A 6,640-nucleotide genomic window follows, 5' to 3' on the forward strand; every position below is an offset into this window, starting at 1 on the left:
AACGGGCGGGGAATGGGCATATGTAATACTTTCAACAATAAATTAAAAAAACAACAACCAAAAAGTATTTTTAGTGCCCACTTCGGCAGCACATATACTGAAGTTGGAATGATGCCCAACCAGCATAATCCAGTGGTTGATCATCCACCCATGCACCAGGAGGTCACAGGTTAGATTCCCAGGAGGGAGTCATGCGTGCAGGAGGTAGCCAATAGATGATGTTTCTCTCTCATCGATGTTTCTATCCCTCTCTCTAAAATCAATAAAAACATATTAAATAAAGTTGGGCCTGGCCAGGTGTGGCTCAGTGGTTGAACATCAACCTATGAACCAGAAGGTCATGGTTCGATTCCCAGTCAGGGCACATTCCAGGTTTGCAGGCTCGATCTCCAGTAGGGGGTGTGCAGGAGGCAGCCCATTAATGATTCTCATCACTGATGTTTCTTTCTCTCTCTCTCTCCCTCTCCCAAATCAATAAAAATATATTTAAAAAAATAAAGTTGGGACGATACAGAGATTAGCATGACTCCTGTGCAAGGATGACATGCAAATTGGTGAAACATTCCATTAAAAAAAAAAGTTTTATAAAAGCACATAACTGCCCTAGCTGGTTTGGCTCAGTGGATGGGGCACTGGCCTGCGGACTGAAGGGTCCCGGGTTCAATTCCAGTCAAGGGCGCATGCCAGGTTGCAGGCTCTATCCCCAGTGGGGGTGTGCCAGAGGTGGCCGATCGGTAATTCTCTCTCACCATTGGTGTTTCTATCTCTCTCCTCCTCCTTTTCTCTCTAGATCATAATATATATATATATATATATATATATATATATATATATATATATATATATATATATATATATTAAAGCACATAACTTCTTAGAGCATATTTTATTAGGATTCCTAAATATTCAATGAAAAAATTATTACTCTTCCACCTTTTACTACAAGTAGAAGCAATGTATGTCTGAGTTCTTATTCATTTCTGTTTTTCATTGCTAAGCTGCTCTTATAAAGCCCATCATAAAAGTGTTAAAAAACTGACTCATAGAAGATTTTCCAACCAGTTCTTTTAACGGACTTTACTGTTTATGAATAAAGAGATCAACTAGCTATATAGAAAGAAAGTCTATTTAAGGGATTATTTCTTTTTAATCTTTATAATACTGTTGTTTTCCCTTTATAACAGTTTCTACTTGCTTTAAATTTTCATTTTGTAATAATTTTTGATATGTAGAAGAAACTAATTTTCTTTATATCCTTTCAGATTTGCTCACAAAATACACCAAAATAAGATCTTGTTTTATGAGACTCAAGTTTTTCAGTTTCCAATTTTGAAAACAAGTTTAAACTATCTAAGAATTTTTTAAAAGTATATTTGGATAAAACACACAAAAGGCACGATCTTACTCTGCCTCAGATACAAAACCAGATTTGCAGCAACAGTCCATTTTTTATTAAATGCACTAAGAAAGCAGCGGCAGCACACACTTTTTAATATATATTTTTATTGATTTCAGTGAAGAAGGGAGAGGGAGACAGAAACATCAATGATAAGAGAGAATCATTGAGTGACTGCCTCCTGCATCCCACCCTCCCAAACTCCCTCCAAACCAACCAAGCCCGCAGGTGTCCTGACCAGCAATCAAAATGTGACCTCTTGGCTCATAGGTCAACACTCAACCACTGAGCCATGCCAGCCTGCTGAGCACATACTTTCTAAATGATAAAAATGTCAAATAAAGAAAATGGGGGGAAAATGCTCATTTGAATATAGGTGTATCATTCTAGGATTTTTTTTTTCTATTTCAAAGTAAATAAGGAGGTTGCACTGTGATGATCTTTTTCAATCACGTTTTCCCATACCCAGCTCAGGCATTTTGGGGGGACTGTTAGAAAGAAATAGAAGTTTATTTTAAAGCATGGTCTGCCTCGGGAGGTGATGAAAAGCCACAATCCCATTCAGAATTCTACCTGCCACCATTCAAAGGCTGGGAGCAAAGGCATTTGGATAAAGTAAACAGCTTCCTACCAAGTTTAGGCACATACGTTATCTTGAAAAGGAAGGCACTTTAGCTTAAAAGATGGACTGAGTAGCCTAAACAATGAAACCTGTTAGAAATCAGCAAACCCAGTCTGACCTAGACAACTGCTGACGCTTTCCAGGGGCTTGAAGGCCAGTTAGGCAAGTAGCCTCTCCTGACACACATAGCCCACCACCAACAAATTTCAGCCTCACGATAACTGATCATACACACACACACACACACACACACACACACACACACACCTCTGTATTCCCAGCAATTCCCCACTCTAGAAGGTTTCCTGGCATTTTAACCAAACACCAGTAAAACTAGGTAAGTACTGAAAAACCATAGGTAGTCCAGCCAGTGTTGTTCAGTGGTTGAGTATCGAACTATGAACCAGGAGGTCACAGTTCAATTCCCGTAGGTCAGAGTTTGATTCCTGGTCAGGGCACATGCCCAAGTTGCAGGCTTGATCCCCAATAGGAGGGCTGTGCAGGAGACATGTTTCTATCTTTCTCTCCCTCTCCCTTCCTCTCTGAAATCAATAAAAATATATTTTAAACAAAACCAAAAAGAAAGACCACAGGTACTTAAGTGGCCCAGTTCAAATACATTTCTAGAAAAAATTGGCATATCTTTGTCCTACTAAACAAAAAATTTTCCCAATCTTTTACCTCTGATGCACAGCAGTACTGACTTTTATAAGCTAACTACCTGTTCCTCTCTCTCTCTTCCTCCTTCCATCCCTCCCTCCCTGAAAGAGGAGTCTAGGGCAAATCTACGAAATGGGTGGCTAGGGAAGCTGTGTGGGAAGATATACCTTGCACTCTGCAGCCTTTGTACTCTCTGAATTTTATAACGTATGCATATATCACCTACTCAACATAGTCTTTCTGACTAAACTACCTTAAGAAGAGTGTAAATAAACTTTAGGATCTTTTCTTTGGGTCCTTTTAGACTTATTTCTTTAAAAGATCACAGTACTTCTTTTATCTCCAAGTGGCATAAACATTAAACAGGTTTTTTCTAATAAACTCTCACCATCCTATTCACTCCTACCCCTTACATTCAAAGGAAAGAAGGTGGTTTCATGAAATAGAACTGGTCTGTTAGCCGGCTTGCTTTAAATGATAGAGGTGGGACAGACTAAAGGAGAATCAGGAAAACTATTAGGGTAACAAGGCCGCATAGGATCTGTCTGGTTCACTCCCACTCCTCTAACGTCTCCCACCACTCTCCCTGACTCTGCCCTCCAGATATACTGGCCTGCTTCCTGTTTTTCCTTCTGGCCAAGCTCATTCCCCACTTGGGGCCTCTGTAATTGCTCTTCCTCTGCCTTGCCCTTCAGGGATCTCCCAATCACAATTTGCCAAGGCTCCCCCCACCACCACCCGCAGTCATATCACATACTTACTTCCTGCCGAGCACCCACTACTGCCTAAAGTCACCAAGTTCACCGATATTTTTGCTCATTTACTGTCTCCCTGCATTCCTATCAAATGCTCCAAGAGTGAGAGCTTCCATTTTGCCTTGTTCACCATTGTGTCCCCAGAACAGTGTATGGCCTGAAAATAGTCACTCAATACAAGTTTGCAGGAGTAAATGAATGAATATAAAAATGAACATTTTGCCCTATTCAAAGGGTTTCAGAGAGCAAAGGCTTCAGGAAGGCTGGGAAAAAGATGTGAATATTATTTTTTTGTTTTAGTATAATTTTATTGATTTCAGAGAGGAAGGAAGAGGGAGAGATAGAAACATCAATGATGAGAATCATTGATCAGCTGCCTGCACATCCTACACTGGGGATAGAGCCCGCAACCCAGTCATGTGCCCTGACCTGGAATCGGGAATCGAACCATGACCTCCTGGTTCATTGGTCGATGCTCAACCACTGAGCCACACCGGCCGGACTGATGTGAACATTCTTGAGCAGCTTCCATGTTACTTTAGAAATTCTGAAATTGCATTCAAGAAAGTTTTACTGGGTGTTGAGAGAATTTTACTCAGAAAATTGACTTTAGATGTGTATGCTTTATTACTAAATTTTAAGTATGAGGACTTTATTTCCAAATTCAATTTCTTATTTTTCTTTTATTCACATATTATCTTTTTTGCCTATAGTAGTTCCTTTGTTCTGTTTCAGATATTAACTACCATAAAGCAAATGCTTCAAGACTCAGCACCCACAAACCTTCCATCATGTTTCTTTCCTTTGACCTAGATAAAGAGCAAAATGATGATGACAGGAAATTTTTATGACCATCTCTATCAACCTTCATCTTCAAATTAACTAGTCTAATATTAACTAGAATCCAGACTTGACATATAGTAGCTATGAACCACCATGAACAATTCATTAAAACAGTATCCACTACATACTTGATTGTAGTTTGTTGATGTATTTATTAATTAAGAAAAGGTTCCAGGCTATCAGCAAAATGAAAATCCTTTTCCCTAAGGTACTGGACCTCTAGGGTTGGAGATCAGTACATTATATTAATTACCCAACACAATGCCTTCGAGATAGCACAGGCTTTCATGTTCAACATCTGAAAGAAATTCAAAGTGTCCTATCATAGGATGATCCAATTAGATTCAGAAAAGATTTGCAATCAAATACACATATACTCCTGTTGAGCTGATACTCACACTAAGACACTGAAAGTACAGAAAGAACTGGGAGACTTCTCTGACACATACTTATCAACATATGGAATATTCTGGCTACTTTCAGCTCCTCCACTAGGCTGTAAATTTCTTAAAAGCAGAGACTATGTGGCCCAGCCACTGTGGCTCAGTGGTTGAGCATCTACCCATGAACCAGGAGGTCACGGTTCGATTCTGGTCAGGGCACATGCATGGGTTGGAGGCTCGATTCCCAGTAGGGAGCATGCAAGAGGCAGCTAATCAATAATATTCTCTCTCTCTCTCTCTCTCTCTCTCTCTCTCTCTCTCCCTCCCTCCCTCTCCCATCCTCTCTCCGAAATCAATAAAAACTTTTTCTTTAAACAAAGCAGGGAGCCCTATCCGGTTTGGCTCAGTGGATGGAGCGTCGGCCTGTGAATCAGAGGGTCCCAGGTTCGATTCCAGACAAGGGCATGTACCTTGGCTGCAGGCTCCTCCCCAGCCTGGGCCCTGGTCAGGGCGTGTGCATGAGGCAACCAATCGATGTGTTTCTCTCACACTGATATTCCTCTCTGTCTTTCCCTCTCTCTTCCACTCTCCCTAAAAATCAATAGAAAAATATCTTCGGGTGAGGAATACCAACAACAACAACAAAAAGCAGAGACTATGTGTTCATTCAATCATTCACACAGTCAACAAATAATACTGACCATCTACTAAGGTCTAAGCACTGATGATACAGGAGTGAATAAAACAGACAAAACTTCCTATCCTCAAAAAAAAATTAAATAAATAAAATAATAATAATAAAAAAGTTCCTATCCTCATGGATTAGCCTGCATTCTAGTGAGAGGAAACAGACAACAAGCAAATGAATACATAATACAGTGATGGCGAACCTATGACACGCGTGTCAGAGGTGACATGCGAACTCATTTTTTTGGTTGATTTTTATTTGTTAAATGGCATTTAAATATATAAAATAAATATCAAAAATGTAAGTCTTTGTTTTACTATGGTTGCAAATATCAAAAAATTTCTATATGTGACACGGCACCAGAGTTAAGTTAGGGTTTTTCAAAATGCTGACACGCCGAGCTCAAAAGGTTCGCCATCACTGACATAATATGTCTGGTGTTGATACAAGCTGCCAAGGAAAAAAGCAGGAGACACGCAATGACAAAGGACTGCTATTATTTTACATAGGCTGATCATTAAAGACCTGTCTGATAAGGTGAAAAGTAAGCAAAGACCTAAAGTGAAGGAATGATCTATGCAGGTAATGGGGGGAGGGGGGGAGAGACCGCACAGAGCCAGTGTGACTGAAAGAGAGAAACAAGTAAGAGGGAGAGGGAGAAGAGATGAGGTCAGAGCCATGGCAGGGTATCAGACCATCCAGAGCATGAGATCATGGTTAAGACTTTGGATTTATTGAGACAGAACATCACTGGAGCAGAGTGACATGATCTGACTTCCATGACTGAAGAATCACTCTAGCAGCTGTGATAGAGACGACTAGAGGAGTACAGGCAGAAGCAGGGAGACCCGTTAGGAAGAGACAGCAACAGTCCAGGAGAGAGGGAGCAATGGGTTAGGCTAGAATAACACAGTGGAGGTTCAGAGATAAGGTTATTCAGGACTTGCTGTCAGATAAGATGTGGGCATGAGAAAGGAAGAAGTGAAGGATGACTCCAAGGTTTCTAACCTTAGCAACTGATAGCATAGAGATTTCATTTACTGAAAGAGGGATAATTGTGGGAGAAGTGGGCCTCTGTTGCTTTGTTTTTTGGAAAATGGAAACAAGAATTCAGTTTGGACATTTTAAGTTTGAGATGCCTCTCAGGTATCCAGATGGAAATACTGAGTAGAGATTGCAGGATATTCAAGTCTTTGATTTCAGGAGAGAAGTCAGGGCTAAAAATCTACACTAATAAGCTGAAACCGGTTTGGCTCAGTGGATAGAGCGTCGGCCTGCGGACTGAAGGGTCCC

At 40.5% G+C, this 6,640-nt stretch overlaps 1 pseudogene; it reads left to right on the top strand.

Annotated features, from left to right (window-relative positions):
• Window positions 1–475: 475 nt before the first annotated feature.
• On the top strand, window positions 476–574 carry LOC111823957 (annotated as a pseudogene).
• Window positions 575–6,640: the final 6,066 nt, after the last annotated feature.

Source organism: Myotis lucifugus, unplaced genomic scaffold, assembly GCF_000147115.1.
Source record: "Myotis lucifugus unplaced genomic scaffold, Myoluc2.0 scaffold_772, whole genome shotgun sequence".
NCBI classification, from domain to species: domain Eukaryota; kingdom Metazoa; phylum Chordata; class Mammalia; order Chiroptera; family Vespertilionidae; genus Myotis; species Myotis lucifugus.